This window comes from Sebastes fasciatus, chromosome 6 (genome assembly GCF_043250625.1).
Source record: "Sebastes fasciatus isolate fSebFas1 chromosome 6, fSebFas1.pri, whole genome shotgun sequence".
Taxonomy (NCBI): domain Eukaryota; kingdom Metazoa; phylum Chordata; class Actinopteri; order Perciformes; family Sebastidae; genus Sebastes; species Sebastes fasciatus.
In genome coordinates this window covers 32,689,152-32,717,107 of record NC_133800.1, presented here as the reverse complement: position 1 = coordinate 32,717,107, position 27,956 = coordinate 32,689,152, and the positions used below count along the sequence as shown (strand labels likewise).

Here is a 27,956-nt window from a genome sequence, read left to right as displayed (position 1 = left end):
TTCAGTGTTAATTTTGACTTTATTTAGATCAGTGACCTCTCTGGACCACTTATTTTTATTTCTATGGTGATACCACACAAGATTAATTATATATAGATATATTTTTTTTTCAAATTAATATATATAAAAGTAATTTAAAATAACATCTCTCTATATATAAATGTATTTTATAATAAAACGTTTAAACTTAAGGTCGTATAAATCATTATTCATGTCTGTGCAAATCAGCAACATGACGTCACTTCCGGTAACCATCTTTGTTCGGATTAGCAGACAACTTGAGAAACGGTCGGGTAAAAAACAGAGAAAGAAATAACGGTTTTAAGTGCCGCTATCGGGATATTTCACCCTGTTAGGATTCTGGGAACATCTTCAACACTGCGGTAAGTGTTTCTTGTTTTTTTATAAAGTTTGCCAACTAATGTTATTCACAAAAACAGATGCTGTAAAGCCGTTACATGAGGGCCGTTACTCGGTCTGGTTCAGCGCAGGTGCTGCGGAGTAGTGATGGGAATACCGGCTCTTTTTAGTGAGTCAGTTCATTTGGCTCAGCTCAACAAGAAGAGCCGGCTCTTTCGGCTCCCAAACGGCTCTTCATTTTACTTCACTTCTGCCTTTTATAATTCAGCCAAAATTAGCTTTAGCTGTTTTGACCTATGATTAGTATGTGTGCACATATATCACTTAAGGAGACTGTTTGTAACTTTTTACACAAATAAATTTACCGGGTCGGTGTCACATGCGCGCTCGCGAGTGGCTACACTGTTCAGACAAGACTCCAACACAAACTACACGGAAGCACCAAAACCGCAAAGTTCTATCTAGTGAAGCCCGTCTTGCAAAACAGTGGGCGGCGGTCGGAGGACGTGGAGGAGACCGTAGCTTTGGTCTCCAGGGCCGGAGTCTGTGCTGTACACTGCTCTTCTGCTCCTCTGCCTGCCTTCACTCACACACCACGCTCGTTCTGGCTCCACCTCACGTGCATTCGCGCACACTACACACTGCAGAAGAGTTAGTTTAACTCTGATCATATCTAGTAAATGTACAGTGGATGTTTGTGCAGAAATAACTGCTGCAGCTCCTCCAGACCAACAGAGGTTTTCCGTGTCTTGTGAAGTGACGGGGCTCCGTAGTGAGAAACGTTATCGTCTCCGACCAAAACTCCGGTGTCTCCTCTGTTCCCTCCGGTCGCGGTCGGGAGGCTGAAGCAGGAAAAGCCAACACTAGGATCAGCAGTGATTCATGGAGAGACCTTCGTCTGGTCAGCTAACATTACTGCCAAGCAGGTGAAATATAGAGTGATATTGTGGTTTTAGCTGACGTGTGTCGCCTCACTGTTTTGACCGATGCTCGTTCATGTCTATGCAGTGCGAGTGCGAGCAGCAGGACGCTGACTTTCGTTGACTTAACGGCCAGAAGTGATGCTGTTAACAAGCAGTTACGGATAACGTTATGGGATTAATATGCAGTTTTAGCCAACGTTTTGTGAGCATTCAGTTAGCATAACATTAGCTAGCTTGCAAATTGTAAATTTCCCTGCCAGGGGACTAATAAAGGATTATCCTAGAAGGATGATTGTGTAGTTGGTGTTTGGCCTTGTAGTTCTGAAGGTCCTGCACCCACCCGTTTGTAAATTGGACATGGGCCTCCAAAGATTTACATATTACAATAATTAAATATTACATTTTTAAAAATGCGATTAAAATTAAATAAATATTGTACTCGATTGACAGCCCTAGTAGCATTACAATGTTTTCCTCTGAAGTAGAAGTACACAGTGAGTAGTATACAGTTGAGTTGCATATCTTTTAAGTGCTTTGGGGGCCAATGTTGTTGGGGTACAATGAGTTAGAATAGTAACATAATTCAATACTTGTTATATCTAGATATTATAATAAATCTATGGCTGTTTGGGGCCCTTACAGTCAGTTGCCTACGATGAAGTCTCTAACTGTTTTTTCCCATGAACCAGAGTGTATTTCACCATTGTTTCTGACCGTGAGAAGCCGCGACTTGGGTGTGTGACGCAACTATGTCATGACAGATGTATTGCTTAGGGCCCAAGGAAATGCAGTGGTCGAGTGTGAAGTTGTTTGTATGAGCGGTTTTAGAGAAAGCTGCAAGCAGCAACACCACAGCCCAATCAATCAGCCCGTTCTGAACGGCCGTGTTTTCAAAGGGCACTGCACTAGTAAAATCAAATCATGGAGCTCTTTAGTAGATTTATTCACTTCAAGTCTTGTCTGCTTTGCAGTATTTACACTTGTTGGGTATGCAGGGGCAAACTGTTCATGCCCATCTCTGTTTGTTGCTGACAACGCTGGTTAATGTTTGAACTATAATTCTTTGTTTCTCACCCTCCAGTGAGAACAGAAGTCCATTTTATATGTAGGCAGCACTTTGTTCAGTTGAATTGTTGTATAAGACGGTAGAAGTACACAAATCCACTTTTGTTTTTAACAACAAGGTTAAATAAATACTTGAAAAGATGGTAAAAGGCTATAAAAAGCAAATAGAATAGCCTTAAGTGTGTTTACTGTCCTTTGTGTATTATCAACAATAATGAAGGCAAATAGTCAGCTAAGGTTATTATTCATCTCAACGCTGATCATGTTGAAGTCTATTTAATATTTTGGGATGCAGATTTTTTAAAGTTATTTTTTTTTTTTTTTGGGGGGCATTTTTCCATTTTTTATTGAGTGGATAGAGTCTTGAAAGGGGGGAGAGAGAGAGTGGATACGGAAAGGGCCACAGGCCGGATTCGAACCCGGGCCGCCGCGGTCAGGACCAAGCCTTAATACATGGACGCCCGCTCTACCAACTGAGCTAACCCAGGTGCCCGGGATGCAGATTTTTAATCCAAATGTTTTTCTGTGACATCGACCTTTTTCACAGCAGACATTTTGACTTGTCTTAGTCGGAACAGTAAAGGTAAAATTGATAGCATCACAATTGCTCATTTCCATTAAATTTCCCAGTAATGTCAAGTTCACACTACAAGACTTTCAAAGTCGTCAGATCGCTGTACTGTTCACACTACACAACTTGCTGTCTTGTAATAGATAGAGATGCACCGATTGTAATTTTCTTGGCTGATTCCGATTTTTTTAATCTGATCTGCCGATTCCGATTTTCTTTCTAAGAATTAGAATTGACATCATGGCTCTAGACTTACTTTTTAGCATCATCCTGGAACGTCCCGAAGTCTGTTAAATCATCAAAAATCCAAAGTGTTATCTTTTACTTTGTCATCTTTAGTGGTTATTTGCATAAGATGAAACAATTCAGATGATTTGGAAATAAAGGATTGTATTTTTATTTAAATATTTACTTTGATTAAAACAAAATCTTGGCATTAGTAGTTTTAATTAAGTGTTAACGGCTGCTTAGAGATAGTGTTAGGATGTTAAACAGGTCATAATTCCCTCTCTAAAATCTATTTTATATTGCTGTGAAAACATCAAACACATGAACACATCCTGATAGCGTTATAATTTACTTTTGCCCGATATAATTTTTTACTAAATAGAGCTTGAACGCATCATAATGCAAGTCGTCCTTTAACGTGAGCTGTTAGCTCTGTTATAAGCAGGACTGTGCTCGGGAGAGACCCCATGCTGTTGGCAGAGGTCACTGTGTTTACTCTCAGCAGCATGAATGGGAATGAATTACACTATAATAAGTGTCTAATTAAGTTAGTTGTTCCAAATGTTTTTAAGTTCTTCCATGGCTTATTTTGGACTTGCAGTTGTGGCAAATTTGCAAGCTCTATGTTTACTTCACTTCATGCTGAAGAACTTTCACATCGATGACGTGTGTGTGTGTGTGTGTGTGTGTGTGTGTGTGTGTGTGTGTGTGTGTGTGTGTGTGTGTGTGTGTGTGTGTGTGTGTGTGTGTGTGTGTGTAGTTACTGTCTATGCCGCTGTGTGCTGACGTAAAACTATCATGTGGCACGTGTGTAAAATTGACTAGCAAAAAATTGGGACTGATCAGCCGGTCACCAGTCTGAGAACCGTCCACACGTTATGCAAATCAGCGTATTTCTGTAATCGATTACGTCGATGAATTGCCCCAGCCCCAATCTAAAAAGGCGTGGAATAACTTTTGTTTTTTGAATAAAATGCTGGAAATAATACAATTTAGCTTTTCTCTTATCAGATTAACAACGGATTCATCAAAGTAATAATCAATTGGATAACAGTTGTTAGTTGCAGCCCTCTTAATGCATACATTGTTCTTTTTCACAGTGGAGAATGCAAGTCTCCTGTGGGGAGAGGTGGTGACTAATAGTTGGTTGACAGACAGACACTATCAGCATACTTTATATGTTCCAGTCTGTTATCAGTTGTCTGTGTCCTACGACTTCACCTTCACTTTAGACTCACTATCGTCTTTACTCCAGAGTCACAGAGATGTTACAGATCAGTTGCAAAGCTGTGACTGATTACCTTTTTTGTTATCTGCTTGCTTTTTGATATAATATGTTTGAAAAAATATTAGTCATGCTGTTCGGCTTTTTCGAGTCAACACTAAAAGTGCATAGTCTTCCACCAAGTCTTTTTTTGTGTGCAGACACACAGTATTGAAAAGGGAGCCCTATTCCAGTGCTTCCCCTACCATACTCCCCTAAAAGAAAGAAACTAAATATATAATTTTCCTAATTTATGTGCACTTGTTTCATTTCAGCTAAGTGTGAGAGTCTTTACTGTGTTTTGCTATCATTTACTAGCGCTAGTTTCTCTCCTCTTCTCTGTGTTTCTCCGAGGGCGGAGCTTTGTGTGTGTGTGAGAGCAGGGAGACGGCATTCAGACGCCTGGCTATCCGCTAACTAACTTGTTGCCCTCGCTACCAGTATCAGCTGCTTTGTTTCAACAATATAAGGCTGAAACAAAGTGCATGCAGGCTGAAATTCAACTGTGATGTTCTGCCGGGAAATGCAGTAGAATACCTATGAGAATGGAGAAGTCTGCTAGCCGCTAAGCTAATTTATGCGGTGTAAAATGCCATAGGTGTAAGCTATTAGTGGTGACTAGCTCCCGAACTCGACTAATTTTTCATTTATATAACCTTAACAAGACAAAATCATGTTTTTCCCCCATTTCTTTTAGGGTGATAACATCATAAAATATGACAACAGACATTCAAAGCTTAATTCTAAAAAAATTCAATTAAAGCTTTGAATGTAAACAAAATTACATTCGGTACAGCCGTTTCCATAACGCTAACCACTCTGATGGAGCGCAGAGCAAAGTTTTGGTGAGCAGGCATACGAAGAATAGAGATGAACGGTGTCAGATCCATGGAAAAGAGACGCCAAACTGGTTTGTAATTAAGGATTTAAAAATCACTCGTCACTTGTGCTGATTAACTTGGCACAGTGGGCGGACATGCTGCGCCACCAGAAACATCTCTAAATATAATATTGTCGTAGAAAAAAACCAATCGTCAATCCGATCGGATTGCGAATTGGCACAAGCTTAGGTAAAAAAAAATAAAAAATTCATTCATTTATTTGGCATATTTCCCAATGGACATTTTGCCGTTGATAATTCCATCTGCCGGAAAACTACATGTGATAACGGCTAAAAGACGGCTAACGTAAACCCTGGGTGGAAGTCTTGAAGCAGGCTGGTAGAGTCAGTGTTTCCCCTACATAGGGCCATCTGTGTCAGTTTTATCGTGGCTGTCGCAGAATCATAAATAATGAAAATTTCATTATGAAACCTTAAATCAAATCATGGAGCTGCACCAAATGGCACAGGATTGGAGCAAAACAACATTGCTCTCAGGGACCTTGTGAAGATGAGGAGAAGGCAGAAAAGTAGATATTGAGAAGTGTTTTTAATGGTCGCTGTCAGCTCTGTTCAGACGGAATTATTTAATACATACATTATGAGAAATGTAGTTAAGTAGTAGAGACATACTCCTCGTACACTACGCTCATCGTTCTGGACAGTATTTTAGCCAGTGTCAAATCACAGCAGGTGGCTTGTAATAGACGACACATCCTCCAGCATAAAACACATAAAATCAAATATAGTTGAAGACAGCCTACTGTAGACCCTGGATAGAGAGCTTACTGCTAGCTGCAATTTCAACTGCTGCTATTACACTCCACAGAAGTAAAATTGCATGTAGAGGTGATGAAATTCAATAACAAATGCACAAATACTCAGAGCAAAACATATGGTGTCTCTTTGGACGGAGCACTAACAACATGTGGGGCTGTAATTAATATTGTGTAGGGGGAAAAAATGTGCTCCAAATGGCATTAAATATTAATGCGTGCAATACTTGGATCACACTAATTACTATAAATACATGTTTTTTTTATTTTAGGGTTACTTATATTCCTCCCTGAACTTCAGTTGAAGTGCACTCACGTGATGCTAAATAGGACAGCTGTCACGACCTCTACTGTATACAGTTAAACAAGTGATCTTTTCTAGGAAGCGTCCGAGGTATCAAGGAAGTTAGGACATTATTGGCATTTGGGACTCAGCTGATGTTTATCAGGCCAAAATAACTGAGCTCACCTACAGACATGTGTGTGGTAATTATCTTTATTATTATTATGATAGCATAAACTGTGTTAATAGAAATAGAAATGTGTTAGTTCTTGCATGGATTCAGTGAATTAGATTAATGGAAGAGGTGAAGGTATATTTCATATAAGTCACTGTCATGCAGGGCTGTCTTTGCGCCATCCGTATGGGCTGTAATGCAATGATACTATAATTTTATTTCCCTCCTGTCCCCATAAATCTGATATACATTTATGTACTTTGTGCAGATTTACTGTGAGTATAAATCCTTGAGATTCCTTTTTGATGGGTTGTGCTGCTGCTTTAAGGAGATTGTTTTTCAAAAATATTGACACATGACAACGTCCAGAGTAGGGCTGACCTGAATGCTTCGAAGCATCGACCGTTGCCATGGTAATCGACCTCCAAATCAGTATTCAAATGCTTTGTTTTTTGTTTTGTTTTTATAGTTTTACAGTTTATCTACTGATATCGTATAATCACAATTTTAACATTTTCATAACTTCCCTCACAACACAACACAGCACAAGCCTTTTTGTCAGGAGCATGTGTCTCTATTGATTGATTAAACAAAACTGTGTCAAAAAACAGCATGGCTCACGCTGATTAACATTACGTTCATTATTTTTTTCCCCCCAAAATATGTTTTCACAGCAGTTTGTAGTAGTAAAAAGCCGACAGAGCGGAGTGATAACTGATGCTGCGACAAAGGAGCCAACTGTTGTATGTTCAAAGAGTACCGACAGGGATTCAGAGATTAGACTGTTTGGTATTTTATTCTAGTGCAAAATGTAAAACACACATTTACATAGGAAGCAGTTGATTACCACAGCAGACTGATTAGGATTTTTATACAATTCGTAAATACATTTTACATAAATAAATTGGCAGGGTAATCTGCAATCATCTCCTCAGTCGTCGATAGTTGATGCCAATTGGCACAAGCCTACTGCAGTAGCCTTATCAAGGTAAATTACCATCGCTAATAACAACCTTGCAGGTGGCTATATTGTGTGTCTTTTCCAGTTTATTACAATATAAAACGTGTTTTCTGTTTACAAACGTAGGCGTAGATAGCAAGTATCACCCATCTTTTAAGTGGTTACATCTCCAGTCTGATCTCAAGCTCACTGCTGATAGGTACGAGGTTTGTGGCGAATTATGAAAGAAAGAAATGGCAACGAAAAATTAGGAGTTTAAGTGGCTAAAATATGACTTATCTAAAGACGTAATGTACAAATTCATGACTGACTCCGGCACAATGCTGGGAGGGAGAAGGAGAGAGAGCGTATATGAGGCAGAGGCATTGGGGGACTGTGAGAGAACAAATAAAATAAAAAATATATAATATATTATAAATAATTATATATTTTCATGAATGTCAGAGTTAAGGAAGGCTGTGTTAAGTTGCGTTAAATTGCCTTTTCTGTATTGTTTTAACATAAGGTTACATTTTGGACCACCAAAAATTTACTTTGGCCACCAAATTTGGTGGCCGGTGGGGCCAGTGCCATTTTCACTGCTGCCGGGCGCAGAGCTCTCCACCTCCCGCTGATGCTCTGACTGCAGGTCGATGTGTCCGTGGTGGGCTGGTTGCTGCTGGAGGTCCCGCTGGAGTCCGAGCTGAAGGAGATCCTGGTGAATCTGCATGATTTTGTCTGATTTCGTGAGGAATCCGACCAAGTGGCACAGTTGACGAACATTAAGAATAACCAGTTAAAAGTTCCTTTAAGTAACCGACTGTAACAAGGCTGCATTATTTAACTTTAAGGAATCAAAATGAATCAGTAACAGGTTATACACCACTTGCAAGATTTCCTTTTTTGACAAGGACATTTTTTAAACACCCACCTGATGTGTGGGTTGAGGTTTGGCAAAAAAAGGATGAAACGGTGAAAATGAGAGAAATTGAAAGCACAGCTGAGGCCTAATGTGATGTTTTAAAGCTCTGAAAGGATCAGAGATATCATGTAATTTCACCCTCTGATGGAGAGGAGAGGAGAGGAGAGGAGGGAAGCCTGTATCCATGTCATGTTGATACATGAGCTAATCCACGTTTCAAGTGCCTGAATGTGTGGGGGAGTGTGTAGCAACAGTTGGCGGTGAAATGGATTGACTTTATCAAAGTAAAAAAGCAATGTCCATCTACAGTGGTTTGCTGAAAGAGTGTCATGTAGTGCATCGGCGAGTGAATGTGTACGTCATAGTAGATAGAAAAGAGTTGGTTCACTGCAATCAAATGAGCTCGGAGTCAGAGGTTTTCTCTTCCTCCCCTCACATCTCATCCCTCTCCTCTCTCGTTTGTCTTTGCTCGCTGCACTGATGTCTTCCCTATTACCTCTGATTTGGCTTGTCTGGGTGTGAATACCTAATCATGCTGAAGATGCCACACTTTCATTCCTGGAAGGCTTTATTCTTATCCCTCTCCTCTCTGGTTGGGCTGACACTTATTCCTTACTGAGTGGGGGGGAGATGTGCCACATACAGTTCGTACAGGCATAAGCCTATGCTCGTCATGACCTGCTTTGCTCCCCCACCCACGCAGACACACATCTGCAGACGTTTTGTAGAAAATTAAATATGAAGGGATTTCTTTAGACTCATAAGAGCAGACATATACCCCAAAATACTCTCTTTTTACTCAGATTGGCTCGTCTTGCTTCATTCATAGATTTTAGAACAGAGTTAAACCAGTAGTACGCAGTATATTTTTGGCATCATTGGGCAAAAATTCCATAATAACCTTTCAGCATATTGTCATTAAAGTGTTCTGAGAGATAACTAGACTTCTGTACCTCCTCATAGCTCTATTTTCAGGCTGTGTGCATTGCGTCTTAATTATCCGACCGTTCTATAGAGGAGATCATCGCTCTCCAAATCCTTTCAAATACCTCCAGTCTGTCATTAAGGATATGTCGGGTTCTTTCCAGGTGGAGGGTATCAGTCAGTGTTGTTATCCAGGATTTAAACGTCAGCACTTCTTTCTTTTTCCAGAACCAGAGAATCAGTTTCTTTGCACAAAGGAGACCATAAGACAGGAGATGATGCTGTGGTTTTTAGAGCTTTCGGATTATCACTCGTGAACTCCGACCAAACAGTCAAACTAGGCAGCACTGAGCAAATATTAATCAATATTCTGTTACTGTAATGCCTATTTCTCTCCTCATATGTTTTCAGAAACATCTTGTAGTGTACTGTTTAGATGTAAAATGAGAAAGTTTTCTCGGGCTGGTTGGCGGTGCTTGGTATTTCTCCAACTGATCTCAACATGGCTGCCGATATGATACCCTGCCTAAATATCTCGATACCGATACTGAAACGATACCACGGCAAAAATTTGAAACTTCAGGAAAAGCAATGGAATAAAAGATGACAGAACATGGAACTTAAAATATTTTTTTATTAATTAAAAATCTTAAAATGTAAAAATGTATTCATTAAAAAAAAAAAAAGGTAAGCATTAATCTAATGTCCGCTATACTTAAACGTGCAGTAGACAGAATATTTGTGGCATCATTGGGCAAAAATTCCATAATAACCTTTCAGCATATTGTAATTCAAGTGTTCTGAGAGACAACTAGACTTCTGCACCTCCTCATGGCTCTGTTTACAGACTTTAAATAATCTAGCCCGTGACGGGAGACTTTGACCAATCACAGGACATTTCAGAGAGAGAGCGTTCCTATTGGCTGTGCTCTGGCTGGTGGGCGGTGCTTGGTATTTCCTCAACTGATCTCAACATGGCTGCCGGGTCACAAATTTTCTCATTTTACAGCTAAACAGTACACTACAAGAAGATGTTTCTGAAAACATTTGAGGAGAGAAATATGCATTACAGTAACAGAATATTGATTAATATTCTATCAGCGCTGCCTAGTTTGACCGTTTGATTGCAGTTTGCGAGTGATTGACAGCTGCTCAAAGACGGCAGGCTCCAGCTCGGCTCTGATTGGTTGTTTTACTCCGGTCTGTGAAATCCTGCAGATGCCATTAGGAGCACCGGAGGACACAGAGGAACATGATTTTTTTCAGATCTCATGCATTACTGTCAGGATATAGTTACTGTTTTATAAAAACAATTTTATTTTAATCATATTGGCTCCATTTCCACCCACTGCAGCTCTAAGGCTTTGATATTGTTCACTAAGACGACTTCAGGCTCCTAATGTGTCTTTTGTTTCTTTTAAGACAGCGCTGAACGTCTAGACATCAGTCGTCCTCATCAGACAAAACCTGCTGCTGCTGCTTCAGAATAAGGTAGGACAAACATCCCTCCTCCTGTTGCCGACAGACAGAGCACAACAAAATGCAGAAAACTGTGTCTTTGCCCGCATACTTGTGTGTGTGTGTGAGCCCATTCTTTGTAATCCCCTCTAGTGAATGTACTGGGGGGTGGGGTGCTCCGATGCCCTTGGGGTTGATCTGACGGCCTTGGTCGGGGGTCCACAGCTGTTCTATGGAAAATGTACTGAATAAGTCACTTAGTTGCTATGTTACAAGGGACCATAGCAACAGTATACCGTCATCTCTATCACAGGGAGTGTTTTTCTCTGGGGTTGGGGGGGCGAAACATCCTTTGAATGTTGAGTATGGCCTGCTGGGAGTTTTTGTGTGTGAAAATCAATGGAATGATAGTTCAGATATTTGATTATAGATTAGTTATTACCATACATAAATGATATCTCTTTGTGAGAGTGAAGTCGTGCTACTTCATGACACCGATCGTAAGCAGTCTGAACTCTGGTGAACTTTGCAGCACATTCAGGATCTCACCGTTCTCTCAATGCGTTCACTACTATTCCAAACACAACTACACTGCAAACCGTGTACAGGGAGCATGAATACAGCCCTAGTTTTCAGATTATTTTTTTAAACCAACTGGGATATATAGCCTATTTGGTTTGCATGTGGTTCTTTGAAGTGCTGTGCCTTGTGAGTGTCTTGTGTCAGGGGAACTGAGGCAGTAATTCATGGTATCTGGTGGGCGATGATTGCATCTGTCTCCCTCTACATGAGTGCTCTTCAGGGAATCGTGTTAGTCCGTGCATGTTCATGTGGATGTGTGTTTGTTTGCGAGCGGGATAGCTGCAAATGTTTTCAAAACTAAGTTCGCAGTGTAGGTTGACCTGATAGGACGTTTTGCAAACTATTGTTATCGTTGGAACTGGGCTCTGATGGCTGCACAGTCTCCACCAGTCATGCAAGGGTGTACATCACTGTTTTGCATGGATTCTTCATGCACATAATGAGGGCCACTTCTGTTGAAACATATGTGTGCATGTGATTTACTTCTGATCATCATCTAAACATCTGTAAAAGACCACATGAAATGGCACTTGTACTTCCAGACCGGTCGACTCCGTACGCTCCAGCCATCTCCACTGCATGAAAAAAGAAAGCGTTTTAACCACATTATTCTGGCGGTAGGGGCTATACCCTCGCGGTCCTGGGAACAGCTGGTTATGCGGTCCCGGGGAACAGCTGATTTTACCGCAAACAGACAAGCGGTAGCCTATTCATGTCATATCTGACCCGTTTTCAGCTGATTTCTGAAGTTATCTCTCAAATATACAACGCAACACTACCAGCTCTTTGTCCGTGATTCAAGACAGACACACAGGAAGGAAAAGAAATCATTAAATTCTCTTTCAAAAAATAAATTATGGTTAGTTTGATCTTAAGTTCCAGATTTATTTATTAATTTGGCCTACTTTGAGTTTGATGTTCCAGATTTATATATTTATTTAGGTATTTTATTAGTTTGAGTTTCATATTCAATGATCGAGATTTATTTATTTATTTAGGTATTTATTACTTTGTTTGATGTTCAGTTTCAGAATTATTTATTTATTAAGTATTTATTACTTTGAGTTTTATGTTTAGTTCCATATTTATATATTTATTTAAGTATTTATTACTTGAGGTTTGATGTTCAGTGCCAGATTTATATATTTATTTATGTATTTATTAGTTTGAGTTTCATATACAATGATCCAGATGTATTTATTTAGTTAGATATTTGTTATTTTGAGCGACGTACATGAAACCTGTCTTGGCGGAGGCCTGCGCTCTCCGAGTGCACTTCTAGTTTATTAAGTATTTATTACTCTGACTTAGATTTCAGTAGTTATATAGTTTGCAATAAAGTCAAAGATTGTTCATTTCTTTCCCATCACAACTTTCCCATTTTACAGCTAAACAGTACACTACAAGATGTTTCTGAAAACATTTGAGGAGAGAAATAGACATTACAGTAACAGAATATTGATTCATATTTGATCAGCGCTGCCTAGTTTGACCATTTGATCGGAGTTTGCGAGTGATTGACAGCTGCTCAGAGACGGCAAGGCTCCAACTCGGCCCTGATTGGTTTCCTTTGGCCTGTGAAATCCTGCAGATGCCGTTAGGAGCACCAGAGGACACAGAGGAACATGATTTGTTTCAGATTACCTGTCTCATACTGTCAGGATATAGTTACCGTTTTATAAAATAACTTTTTTTAATCATATTTGCTCCATTTCTACCCACTGCAGCTTTAAGTGTCAAGTTATGTTCACACTATGAGCTACAAAAACAACCAAACAAAAGCTACATTGTCACCGAGTCGCTATTGAAGTGTTGCTCAAGTGCTCCTTGACGTAGTTTTGTTGTTAGATAGCTCTGGGAACTGGCTAGCGGCATTTTTACATACGGAATGAAACAGGGTGAAACAAAATCATATGATTGGTTTGCGCTTCACTGCGTCATTGTTCCGCTAAAAAAAGTCGAGACCAGCTCAACTTCGTTTGTAGCGCATCACGCCTGTCACCTAGCAACAAGTGTCGGACGTCAGTTTGTAGCTTCGTGTCACCGGCTTCCATCGAAAATGCTGCGTTGCTCGTGTGAACACAGCATCAGTCCCAATAGTCTTCAATAAAAACTTATTTTAGTTGCTTGGTGAGTGTTACTGAAAGAGCTGATTGTACCTCTGTCTGTGTTTCTGCACCACAGTCAACTGACACTCTACCCCCCGCCCCCTCTCGCTCCTCTTCCTGAGGTGTCACTGACTGCCGAACCACAGGAACAGGCTGGAGGGAAGCTGTCTGAATTATTTTCCTCTCTTTTCACTTTTGCCCTCTTTTTTAATCTCCTCAAGCATATGCTCTCACACAAAGCTGGTATTCACTCTCTGAGCTGCTCGTCGTGTCACACTTCTGCAGGAGACAGTGGGTGGGCATCTACGGTCTTGAGGGTGCAAATATCTCTATAAGTATCTCTTTATCTTTAACCCCCCCCCCCAAAACCACCACTTCCACCATGTGCCGTGATCCACCCCTCTGTCTCGCAAAACTTGTAAACAACTATTCATCTAAATTGTGCTAGTGGTAGAAAGGTTTTTTTTAAACGACCAAAATCATTTCCCCATTTCTTATTTTATTGGGACACATGACGTGTAAGAGTTAGTATGAAGAAGAAAAACACAAAAACAGTTCCCAGTGGTAATATGCGTTAGTAGACCGAGCGTCTTTGTCATTCTTTGAACACTGTTTGAGGTTAATGTTGTATTCATTGAAGGATAGATTAAGCCGATCTTGTAGATGGAGCTGATAAATCAGCCAGGCTGATATATAATAATAATAATAATAGTTATGCAGTTACATAGTTTGTCCACCAGAGAGCAATGACAAGTTTATTTTTCAAACTGTGAAAGCATTCCAGCTGCAACAAATGACTGAAAGGACTTAGGTACACCGGTGTGGAAGTGAATTTACGTCAGCAAGTCCTTAACCGCAGTACTCATTTTGACGTTTGTCATTTCATAACTGGTTAAAGTGACGGTCAGCGCTGGCTAGAAATGAGAAGCTACTACCTGAATGTTTTATTATTTTGTACATTGCTCATTGCTATTGATAATTAGCATCGTAACTTAGCAAATCTGTGTATTTTACCAACCGCGGTATCCGCAGTGTGCTCAAATAATCTTTTACATTCACACATTCATGCAGCAGAACTCTGCACTGTAGAGAGCGGCTGTTAGGGGTGGGAAAAAAAACCCTGATTCACCTATGTATCACGATTAATTTTTTACGATTTTGAAATTGATTTTTTAAAGCCAGAATCGATATACAATAAGTGATATAAATTTGAGTCTATGCGGAAGTAGAAGGAAGTTACCGCTTTTATTGTTGTAGTCTGAATAACGTGACGTCATATCCATTTCAAAAACCAAAACACAGCCGCAGTGAGCATGAATCATGGATGTATTATTAGAACGAGAAAGCAGAAAACGGTGGAGGGTCCACGTGGATACGACGTACACCATCACATTTTAAACCCAACGTAAAAAGCAGAGCTAGACATCACGGCTAAAGCTGCATGCTTACTCTGTCATGGACAGGAAACGTTATCGTATTGCGGTACCGTAAGGTCAAGACAGCCGTCACTCTCATCTCCGTGGTCAAATGGGCCGACGCTACAACTGTTGAGCACCCATATACTGACATTTATGTTAAATGCATGCAAACGGCCCCGATGGAGCTGACCATGGATGTATGAAGAGAACGGAGCTGACGGGAGAGCTAGAGACGGACTTGGAGAGGTTAGAGGAAGTATACACGTGACTACATCAGGTTTTCAAAATAAGGTGTTAACAAAGGGAACTGTATATACAAAATACATATATGGAAATAAGATTGATTGGATTATATTCACCAGAAGTATAAAACATTACATGTCCCTTATGAATTAAAAAGAAAATACTAGTACTTGATTTTTGAGTTCCTGACAATGACTGATATATTTGACTTCAGGACATCTCTGATTAAATACAGGCTGAAAATCAAACATTTTTACTGCATTCATTTTGATATTTTTCAAGTTAAATGTCCTTAGAAGTGTATGATTCTACTTTTTCCCCATGGTGTAGTGTTAAAAAAGTTAACAAAAATCTCAATAAATCGTAATATCGAATTGCAATACTTACTTGAATACTTGATAATGGCAATACATATCGAATAGACACCCAAGTATCGTGATAGAAGTGTATCAGGAGATAGGTGTATCGTCCCAGCCCTAATAGGTGAGAGTCGGAACATAGATGGACTGGTAAATCAAGAGCTTTGCCTTCTGGCTCAGCTCCCTCTTCACCACAACGGTCCGGTACAGCGCTCGCATCACTGCTGACGCCGCACCGAACCGCCTGTCCGTCTCACGCTCGATTTTACCCTCACTCATGAACAAGACCCCTCCAAGACTCCTCCTAGATCTGAGGTCCCACAATTAGTCGGAGAATAAACTTTTCCGGGGAGGCTGAGAAGTATGATTACCAGATAATTTCACCACCCACAGGTGCAAGAAAATCATGATTCTCATTTTATCCATAATGTTTGCAGCCAAACATAGGTGTAGGCAGATCCTTCAGCTCTCATGAGAGCTGTGCATTTCAGAGGGGCAAAGTCTGTAGTGCGTCAAGGACTCGCTGACGTCAATTCACTTCCACAATGGTGGCCTCTGTGTACCATAACCCTTTGTGGTGCTTTGTTTGTGCATTGTTTTTGCCACTTCACATTGTAGTGCCTGCAGTACCATCACATCTGTGTGATGTTGAGAGGCTTGTGGAGTGTTTATTTGTTTCAATATCCCTGCAGGAGTCTGCTTTTTAATAGCGCATGAGCGGCTTCATACCTCTACCAAATTAACACTCTAGTGGTGCTTTTGTATTGTCTCTCATTCTACCTCGCAGTTTGCGTTTTCAATTTCACTGTCCTCTTCTAACACCACATTATTGATTTGTCGTCTTTTCTTCTCCCTCTCCCTCCGTTTCTTCTTCTGTGGAAGTCATCGTCGCCTCTCCCCTTCCAACACTATGCTGGCCACTCGGGAGCTGGAGTGCATTTGCGAGAATGTTTACACATATCACTGATAAATTGTTTGGCTTGATCTCGGAGAGCAGGCCTGCTATTAGAAAGGTTTATCTGATTTGGTGCTGGGGGAAGCAAATTTGCCATTATTTTTATGTGATTAAAAAGGATTCCCATAGGTCAGCTTTTCATTATACAGTGCTCCCAAAACCTTAGGGCTGTTGGCTTGTAATTTGCTATCTTCCATTTCTTCTTTGGATAGAAGTTGCACCCATGCATTTTCACAGTAAGGAAATTAGAGCTGCAAAAAATGACATTGCAATATATTTTTTCTGCGATAAATATCGATATGAAAAAAATACAGGAATTTTCCTCTCTAAGGGGGTCCTGGGAAATGCTCCCCTGGAAGATAATTTTGTACATTTTAAAGTTAAATGCATCAATCTGGGGCACTTTGAAAGCAAAATTAAGATGCTAAATCTATGAAGAACTCTGTGCTCTTGCAAACAATTTTGGCGGCAGTTGAATAAAATTGTATGGCCATAAACTGCTTTTGTAGTTGGAAGAATACTAAACACAAAATACCCCCAAACAAGCAGAGGCATTCTTCTTTTTTACTATTCCTGTAACGTTATCCCCACCACTAGTAGTCGCCATCTTTCTCAGCTCAGCTGCCTGTTCCACTAGTAGAAACTGATCTCTAGTGGCGCGTCATAGAAAGCGGAGCGTCTGTATTTATTGTATTAAAAATCATACCATCAGGATTTCTAAATACCCTGCTATACTGTAATATCGCCGCGCACATAAAAAACAGGCGTATGCATGTGATGTGAGTGTACAAAACAGTATTGGATTGTCTGTGTTGTATTTTCATTATGTTGTTGCTCTGTACACACGACATCTAGTGCACGTCTATCCGTCCTGGAAGAGGGATCCCTCCTCTGTTGCTCTTTCAGAATGTCTTAATATAAAAAAAATACTCTTATACTCACTGCAATTCTTAGAGAATTTAATTAAAGGTCAGTATGAGGACACGTCTCCTTTACAATGTCTAACTTTAGTTGTAGCTAAGATATTAGATAAGAGAATGTAATTTAGATTTCTTTGGCCTCATTTATTGCTGAGTAATAAGAGCAGAACTCCACTAGTGTGTAGTCATAGCTGTCAATCATTACTTTTAGAATATAAGCACATGATCCAGTTGTTCTTTTGCTTACATTCTTTCACTGACAATCACCCACTAAAGCATTATTTTGTTGCCCTCGCATTGCCATGTTTTGCATTTTTTGCTAGATTCCCATGACATTAATCAGCTGCTCCACAGGGCTTTCAACTTGTGTGTGTGTGTGTGTGTGTGTGTGTGTGTGTGTGTGTGTGTGTGTGTGTGTGTGTGTGTGTGTGCTTCAGTGGATACAGTGCACCAATGGCATTGTGCTAAGTGTTATGTCCAACTCTAAAGACTGTTTTTCGTCTCTGTTAGGTTGCTGTTCTCAGTCTAGTGTCTTGCTTTGTTCTAATCAGGCTACTGTAGGGTATATAGTGCAGGAAAAGACAACAGTACGTATTTCAAATCAATGTTAGTATGGACTGTAAATCACAAGTTTCATCACAATACAATATTATATGGATTCTTTGGACAAAAATATGATGTTTGCTGATATCAAAAAGTCTGCCACGATACAATTTTGATTCAATTCAGGGGCCTGCGATCGATGTGAGTCAATACCCCCATTAATCACAATCAGTAAAAATGTTTTATCAACTGACAAAAAGCAACTAAAATATGATTAGACAATTGTATTACAGGGCTCTTCCAGACATTTAAATGAAAAACAGTTGATAATTTTTAATAAAAAGAATAAAAACAGATGACTTGGTGTTGGAGGTCTGGTGGCTTGTCACAAAAATGAGAATAGCTGGTCCATCTTAAAGGTCAGTCCACCTGACGTGAGCCTGGGCCAAAGTTGTTGCTAACTTCAGGGCTAACGCCCTTCACTTTAACCCTTTGAACTCTGCAATAGTAATGTTCCGCCAGTGGTATTGGTATTTTTGCTAATTGTAATGTAATTTCTTCGAGTATCTTCAAATGCCTCATATCCCTATAATCTCTACAACCTAAGCTAAAAGGTTATGTAAGTAAATAAACCATAATAATTCATAGATGTATTAAAATTGTCATAAAAAAAATATACTAAATATGGCGTTTTTTCATAACATTTTACTAAATAAACACAAAACATATTGATCCAAAAGATTTCTAAATGTAGAAACATGAACAAAATATTTCTTAACACTCCATAAGTTTTTTGAACTATGTTATCTTAGATCGATTTAAACAGCATCATGTAAACAACGATCTCCCGCGGCCATTACGGGGCAATACACTAATAAATCTGGCGCCACCACGCATTTCACCAACTTTTATACTGCACCTAACGCAATGACATCATCATGAGCGTACAACGTGATGAGCCTTAGCTTTCTGCTGCAAAAAGAATGAATGCTTTAGCTATTATTGTTTTCATTTTAGATTGATTTAAACAGGATCATGCTAACAGCAATCTCAGGAAGGAGGTGCGCTTGGATGAAAATGATTAAACCGACGTGCCACAGGAATTTCAAAAATAAAAAAGTGCATCTTGAGTTGATGTTTTCACTTTGCATTGATGACATTGGTTCATCATATCACCATGTAGATTGATGGATCATTACACCCCTGAAAATGATTTGAAATTGAGTCTATCCATGTGGAAAAATGTCTCAACTGCGCCCAACTTATGTGTGATATTTTGCCATTTATTTTGGAAACCAGACTTTTGAATGTTGGTATTGATGAACAGATAGTGGTCACATATGGGAATGGCAGTGTGATTTAGTGCTGTGCTTTGGTTAATGATTTGATCTGGCATTTTCTTTTGACTTAGTGAAGGTTTTAGTAAAGGCTCAGTCCGGGTAACCACAGATTTTCAGTGCCTGTTAGATGGTAACAAGTGATTTAGTTTGGAAGAGACTGTGAATCATTATGAGCTCTGGTTCGTGACTGAAAGAATGAGATTGTGGATACAAGAAGCAGAATTGAGCTTCTTCTCCAGGAAGTCTCTGCTCACCTTTATGGGCATGTTAAGGAGCCCAGTATGCGGGAGGATTCTGGAGTAAAACCGACACTTCTTTGCATTGAAAGCAGCCAATATAGGCAGTTTGGGCATTGGGACATGATGTTTCCTGGATGGCTCCCTGTGGAGTTATTGTGGGCAGATCCAACTGGAAGCAAACCCAGAACATGCTGGAGAGATTACATATCATTTGTGACCTGTGAACACTGCGGGATCCCTCAGGAATAGCTGGAGGAGGGGTTGGTTTGGGCGGAAGGCATGCTGCCACCATGACCAGGACCTGGATGAGCCAGGGAAAATGAATGGGTAGATGGAGGGATGGATTGGGCAGTCGATTTGTTCCAAAACCAGCTCTGGCAGGTTCAGAATGCTTATCATTGACTTCTTTAGATGAGGAAGCACAGCAGACACAAAAAAGAACAAACAAGGCCAATAAATGGCTTTTGCTTATCTTTGTTTTGTGCACCATCATTATGCTTTCCAGGAATTCTTTACTATAGCTTTGCCTCCTGTTTACATCGACATAGAAAGACGGTTATGTTGGAGTGAATTCAAAACCAGACAGGTGACAAATTAAAAGAAAAACTTACTAAAAGACTGGAAAAACGCAGATATTTCTATACAGGACAGAAAATAGTTTGACGATTGTGAAAATGATGTGAATCGTGTGCTATGGCCTTCACATCTTCGAAGAATGATCAGGTAGTTGAAGTGATTTTCGAATAATATTTTTACTTGAAATGCCCATCCCTAGTTACAATTAGGGGTGGGAAAAAATGTTATCCACCTATGTATCGTGATTTTTTTTTTAATGATTTTTAAATAGATTTTTAATGCCAGAATCAATATATTTGCTTCATTTGAGTCTATACGGACCTAGAAGGAAGTTTCTGCTTTTATTGTTGTAGTCTGAGTAACGTTGCATCATATCCGTTCCGTATCCGTCAACCAAAACAAACTGCAGTCGGCCGTAGCGAGCTAAAACAAAAAAATAGGAGGGTCGGCGTGGACCTGTACCCTCACATTTTAAATCCAAAGTGGTAAACACTACACATAGAGTTGAGTATGGAAACACTTTGGGTTTCACTCATTGCCAGGAAAAGCAGAGCCAGACATCATGGCTTAAGCTGCATTCTAACTCTGTCATGGACAGGAAACGTTATTGTATTGCGGTAACGTGCGGTCAAGCCAAGTGGCGAGAGAGAGAGAGAGAGAGAGAGAGAGATGGTCTGCCAGCACATCGAGGGTTTGTGAGAGGGCATATGAATAAAACTGAGTGAGAGGTGATAACAAATTGATAACAGCAAACATGCAAAATCATTTATTGAGGAGAGAATAATAGATATTTGTTTGCTCAAACAAAATATGTTTTTGCTTGCGTATAATTTCTTTTCAAGATGTCATTTATGTGCTTGCAAAATATATTTTTCTGTGCTCCAATCTCCTGTTGCTCGCTCAGGAACGAGGCACAAAGATAACGCTATATCTGAGCAGCACCGGAGTGCTGTCACAAAATGAGTCTCCCGTCACACATTTATAGCAGGTACAATATTCCTTTTACAAGCGATATGGGCTTTCGCTGATTCATGGGGTACTAAAACATCTGCATCAAATCAAGTCAGTGACGTCAGTCTGAATAATAGAGCATATCCAAATCCTATTAAATCACGGATACGGTTTTCATCACATGAACATCAACGTTCATGACGGATTTAATCATCAGCTGTGTCTCAATTTACAAACCATTACCTGCCTAGAAGTGGCACTTGTTGTTATTTCATTTGACACAAGTGAATTTTAAATTAGCCTTTTTCAGCCTCTCGGTCTCTAAAAATGATTTGTATTCCAAACATTAGTCGAGCAAACAGCAGGAAAACAGGAAGCAAGATTGCTCTAATGTCTTTAATGCGTCAGTGGGTCCTCAACAAGCGTTGGTTTGCTATTGCAAGACAACAAGTTATAAAGCAGTGGAGAAAAAACTTAATTTGTGTATAGTGTTGCCGTCATACTGTGTACGTCATTGTGACATTAAACACTGATACGTGTAATTTCATGGAAATCTGCCTTTTGTTAAGTTCATTAGTGCTCTGGCAACAGTCCAAGTGCCAAACTGACAGAATGAAAGACAATTTTCTCCCTCGCTCTTTCTGTCTCTCTCTTTCTCTCTCACACACCCACACATTTGTCTTTCTATACTTGTAAGGACCCTTAAGCCCGGGCCTCACTGGGAACTTCCTGAGGTTCCTGGGAACCTGTTGTTTTTTATTTTGGCGTCTATGTTAACAGGTTAGAGCAGCCGTACTGCCCGCGTGAGCAGCGCGGCTCGGCTGCGTGTCAGCTGAGTCTCTTCTAGAGATCCGAGGTCTTGCATATTTTTACCACGTACCGCTTGACGCGTGCGGTTCACGGCTAAAATAGTTAGTATAGATAGATAAATAGTGATCTTTTGACAGTATATTGACATCATACTAGCAATATTACTACAGTTTCAATGTCTGTATCTGTAGAATATGTCACAGACATGAAAAAAAACACCGGAGGACACAGAGACACATGATGTATTTCAGGTTACCTGTTTCATGTACTAATGTCACGATATAGCGACCGTTTTATAAAAATAACTGTTTTTTTAATTATATTTGCTCCAATCTCGCCTACTTCAACTTTAACTTTATTAACTCAACACTTCCTGCTTCCGTTTAAAAATAAAAGCCCTCAAGCGTGGACAAAATTCCTTCATTTGTTAACACAAGGCTTTTATTCTGAAATATTTGCAGTGTTGTGGAAAATGCAGTGACTTGCAGGGCTCCCCGTACCGATGCAGCGGCCCACCGAGATTTGTCCCGGTATGCCAGATAGCCAGTACACCACTGGATTTACGTGACAGCCAACCGGCAGCTTTCTCCTCAGCGTAGGACATTTTTTTTACCGGGAAAAGAGTTGCGGGTGTTAATTTTGGACCCTGCTTGTATTTGTTTCTGAAGCATGATGTATTAGAAATATGTTGTGTATTTGTTTGATAGGTACGTTTTGTATTTGCCAATAGGAACGCTCTCTCTCTGAAATGACCTGTGATTGGCCAAAGTCTCCCGTCACGGGCTAGATGTTTTAAAGCCTGAAAACAGAGCCATGAGGAGGAGCAGAAGTCTAGTTTTCTCTCAGAACACTTGAATTACAATATGCTGAAAGGTTATTATGGATTTTTTGCCCAATGATGCCAAAAATATTCTGCCTACTGGAGCTTTAATGCTGTTTGTATTTGCAAAAGGAAATTGGCTCCATACAGTCGCATCAAGGCAAAGTTTTAGACTGATTCTGATGTTGTCCTTCATACATCGAGTGTGCTGAAGAGGCAGAAAAGCAGTGTGCTCTTTGCAGAAAATCCTCCTGTAAGATATAGTTTTTCCAATTACTTGCTGTAGTCTTTTCTTTCTCACTCTCTCCTCCTCTTGTACTGCTGTGATTAAATTGGCTGAGAAATGTAATATCAGAAGTTTTACTTAATTTGATTCTTTTGAGACAGAGGCTGCGGGCTAAAACTACTTTCTTTCAAATAGTAAATTGATGATTGTTTTTGGCGTTTTTCATCCCAGTAATTTTTTTAACATCTAATGGAGGAGGCATGGTGCAGTATGAGCAGCCCAAGGTAGCATCTTAATGGTATTGTTTGTGTTACATCCTTTTGCAAGTGTTTTTTTTCTCCATTTAGCAGCTATTATGAAGTCTTTTGAGGGCAACCTATTCATATTATGCGCAGGATATCCTCTCTGTTGCTTAATTTCCTTTTTCTTATTAGATTTTTGTCAGATTGATGTTTAAGGTGCTATTAAATATGCATGAGCAATTCTCAGCTGCAGCAGTATATAATTTAACTATAATTTAAGCAAAAATCCTACTTACTCTGCTGAGAAACAAGTGTGAAAGAGGGGTTTGTTTGTGTGGCGATGGGGGCTGGGAGAAGTAAAACGAAGGTGTTTCTCAGATTAACGTACAGACAGAGTAGAGGAGAGGAGAAGCTGACACAGCACAGATTTAGTGAAGAGAGAAAAGCGGCGAGGAGAGAATAAGCCAGGAGGACAGACGGTGAAGAAGGGAGTAAATCAGGGGGGGGGGGGGGGGCTTGTTTTGTTTCGCCTGTGTGGGATCCCTCTGGAGATTTATTATATAATGCACCGCCACTTCCTTATGTGATTTAGAATAAAGACAGTGTGAGGAATGGGCCTATATTTTTGAAATATTGCTTATAGCAGTGATGTTTGTCTAGTCCCTGCAGCCACAGATAAAAGGCACACGGTGGTTGTAAACAAGTTCACCTTTTTCTTGGAAACCTCTGGTATGGATTGCCTCCACGGTCGTCTTATGGAAAACTGCCAACCTGGAGGTTGACCGAAAATATAGCCTTGTAGTTGTCGATACCTAGAGCTGCACTAGCACGGAAGTGTAAATATGTTGTAAGCAATTCCCCCCATCTTAGATAGCGCTCTAAACAACCTTCAACCGTGTGTATGCAAAATGTGTAAGCCGACAAGACTAACAGAATAATATGCAAAGTTACATCTTCCCTTCACTGGAAAATTGATTATATTCCTTATGTTGACACAGTCATGAATGCAATATAGGAAGAGAGACACCTACACACAACATCGTGGAAAGTCATAGTAACTTTAACTCAGGTATGAGCTACAGTAAAAAAATAGTTTTTTCTAATTGGCTAATATTTACACTGTCAGCAGGCAGTTCATGAACTCTAGAAAGCCTTACGGATCGGTGTGTTGAATCATAAAACCTGCTGGAGGCAGCCTCTGATTTATACTGTAGTTTTTTTCCTGGGCCAGGTTTACACTTATAGGTACCAGCGCTTATCCGATGATGGTCAAAGGACCATCAATAAAGTGAGTACAAGTAATTGACAGTGTGCCGTAGGGATGTCCCGGAGAGTAATACTGGTTACCAATTACACCGGATATTTTACAAGAAAAGATGACGCTCAATATATGCAGAGCCTTTACTTAGAACGCTCTGTCCTCCACACGGCGATTGCCTCATTCAACGTTATAGTTCCCTTATAGCATTGAGTTTAAAGGTCCAGTGTGCAGGATCTGGCGGTATCTAGCGGTGAGGTGAGGAGATTGCAACCAACTCAAGCCTCTCCCGTGTACCAAGCGTGTTGAGGAGCTACGGGTGGCTGACGGTGAAAACGTGAATGTCCCTCTCTGGAGCCAGGTGGAGCAGAGCCAGTGCGTAGAGTGTGTGTGTACGTGGGGAGTGAGTGGTGAAGCGAGAGAGAGAGCTGCGGCGACAGGAGCGAGTATCGACTCCGACCCAAGCAGGAAAAGATAACAGAGTTTGTTTTGTCCGTTCTGGACTACTGTAGAAACATAGCAGTGCAACATGGTGGACTCTGTGAAGAGGACCCGCTCCCTATGTTGATATAAACGGCTCATTCTAAGCTAACGAAAACACAACGATTCTTATTATTGGGTGATTATACACTAAAGAAAACATACTTAATAATATTATATTCCATTTCTGCCAGTAGATCCCCCTAAATGCTACACACTGGTCCTTTAAATCTAAAGTATTGCCAAAAAAGCAAAATGACAGTGGGGGCGGTGGGCAAGAAATGTATTCAGGTACGCCCGACCACTTCGCTGTTCTTTCACTGTCAGCAGTCAAAAAACAAGGACAAACAAGGAATTGTGATGTTACTATTATTAGACAAATCTAAAATCTAATTCTAATTGAAGTTGAAAATGTTGGTAACTTTACGGTGCATCCCTACTTCACACAACTACCTCCACTTTTCATGTGAACAAACAAATGTAACACCATGAATGTCTTTGAGGTGAGACGGTATAAACATATGCAGTGTTCTCATTTAAGGGATTATCACGCCTCTCCCCGCCTTCCAGCGTGGCTGTTGAGAAAGGATATAAATACTTCTGCCTTTAGACATTGTTGGACAACACACAAACTAGTTTCAAGCGTTCTTCAGGCCTTAATTAACACTGATTCAAGTCATGTAAGTTTTGCTTACAGGGCTATTTTCTGTCCACTGATTTTCCCTTTTTTCCCCTCTTTCTGTTGAGTCCATTATATTTTTGAGGCTTCGCCTTTATAAGTCTAAATACATCTTCCCTTATCTGTTGATTCAATCGCATACATCCTTTTCAGCGAATGAGTGTACAGAGTGTTAAAAAATAGACACGCAGTTTTAGTTAGTCAGTAACTGCAGATAAATGTTGTCTCCACAAATGACTGTCAGAAATGTAATGGAATTGGTCCTGTGATCCATTTCCAACCCTCGGAGAGGCTTTAGCCTTGTGATCGGAGAGATAACATCTCACTCTGTCTCCACAGAATACCAATGTAATACTTGCCCTTGTCTCTGACGGCAGCACTTCTACACAGCTTCAATTGAGCCACAAAACTTTTTTCTGTTGGCTGCTTGAGAGAAGATTACGAGTGAAGCGAGTAATATGGTGCAGTGTTAGAAAGAACCTAGAAGGAGAGACGGAGTCGGGAAATGTATCTGAGAATCCCAAAGGTTTTCCTCTTTGTAAGTTTTCTAATGAAACAGGTGTTCCCCTTATCCTGCTGATATGAGAGCTGGGAGATGAGTTCACTCCTGCCTCATTTACATTCATATGAAACAAAGAATGGGAAACGTAACAAGCCTTTTCATTATATTTCCTGTAATGTGCCTTGGAACAATGTGGTTTCTTTATCCACTGCGGTACAGATTTAATCTTCTTTGACCCGCTGACAGCGATAATTCAACAACTGACTGATCGTGATTTAAAAGGTCACACATAAACAAGTTATCACAACATACAGGTTTAACTGGCATTAAAGGATCAGTCAGAAAGCTTATGCAATTTGGTGGGTGCGTGTTCATATAAATGCTTGCAGGTGTAGGTGTTTTGTGGGCTGAAAGCACTATGATTAATGTGGAGCAGATCACGAACAGCGGGGTGCCTGCTAATTCATCATGTCGGGATGCACTCATGAGGTTTAGCATGCCTTGTTGTTTTGTTGTTTTGATCGGAGGCAGTGGTTCAGAGCATATCGTGGAAGCAAAACTTTCCTAAATCAACATATTAAAAAAGCCCTGTTAAATATACGATTATGGCGCAGCTAATGACATGACAGCTCACGGTTGCCTGTTGTCATAACAACGCAACACACTTTCCAGCTTGTTTCTGTTGACTGTCAGAGCATGCGATGGAAATATTTGTCACTCTGAATAAAGCTTTTGAAATGCTGATACGTGTCACATCTCGACACTCGACGACTGAATCTGAACCGACCAAAAATAACTAAAATCAGACTGTGTAAGGCTTACAGCTTCACAAGCAGAGTTTGGCTGCTTGTAAGACACAAATATACGTCACTGTACGACTTTGCAATGTGTGCTTTTGTTTGAGCGTTCGTATGCCTGAGCTACGTAAAAAACAACAAAACAAGGAATCGCAGCTGGGATCGGCTCCAGCCTCCCTGCGACCCTGAATACGATATGCGGTTAAGGATAATGAATGAATGAATGAAACAAGGAATCACCTCTCAGTGGAGTCATCCTACAGGTTGCGTTTAGTTCAGCAGGCTCACATGTACCAACAAAATGCCTGTAAATGGTTCTTTTTTGCCCCTGTTCGCCGAAAATGTAGGGTAATTTTACTTTTGAACAAGTTAAAATAGGCTATAATCGACATCTTAATAATAGCAATGCATTAAACGAATGTGAAAACAATGTGAAAAGGTTCGCTCGTAGTGATGAACCTACCGAGAATTAGCCAGAATCTGCAGCTCCCCTGAGCTTTATGGAGCGTTATGGCGCGTTTCAGCTCATTATTTAGCTGTTCAGCCACTACTTTATTATTTTGGTTCACTTTCAGCGCTCTCACAGTGTCATTTATGAAGAAAAAGCTAAAAAAACAAAAAAAAAACACTATACGCTACCTGCTAATCACCAAACGGCATCCAAACAAATCAGTTATTGCAGGTTTAAAGAAATACAAGTAGTATACTTAATTCAATGTTTATTATAAGTTCAGTATTAATCTGCAAATTTGCCACAGCAACGTAGTCAAGGGATTTATTTAAAGCTGTTTATCACTTGTTAATGATTAATCCATATACTGTATGTTATACAGTATAAATGTTATTTTATTTCTGTTAAATAAGTTAAAATAAATTCTCATCAGACAGCTGATAAGAGTGCACAATACCTGTTGTGTGGGTGCACCACAACTAGGGATGCACCTATCCGACTTTTTCAGTCCCGATACCGATACCGATACCTGGGCTTTGGATATCCGCCGATACCGAGTACCGATCTGATACCAGCGTTTAATTAATAAGCTGTACGCCTCACTGTGTGGAAGTGACTGGGATCATTCTTTTATGTGTAATGCAACAACAGGCTTGACTTAAACATTGCTTTCCTAACTTTGTAAAAC

The 27,956-nt window shown here is 40.1% G+C and overlaps 1 protein-coding gene across 8 annotated transcripts in view; it reads left to right on the top strand.

Moving 5' to 3' along the window:
• The first annotated feature begins 224 nt into the window (after positions 1–224).
• The window catches only part of gpat2 (glycerol-3-phosphate acyltransferase 2, mitochondrial), a 153,161-nt gene continuing 125,429 nt past the window's right edge, over positions 225–27,956 (top strand). For 2 of the 8 annotated variants that reach the window (XM_074639343.1, XM_074639335.1), the window contains exons 1-2: positions 225–383; positions 10,738–10,802. The gene's annotated coding sequence lies outside the window, so the exon portion shown is untranslated. Of the gene's footprint in view, positions 384–1,196; positions 1,287–10,733; positions 10,803–27,956 lie in introns of those variants that run through there. The other 6 variants (XM_074639344.1, XM_074639336.1, XM_074639337.1 and 3 more) reach the window with 6 other exon arrangements.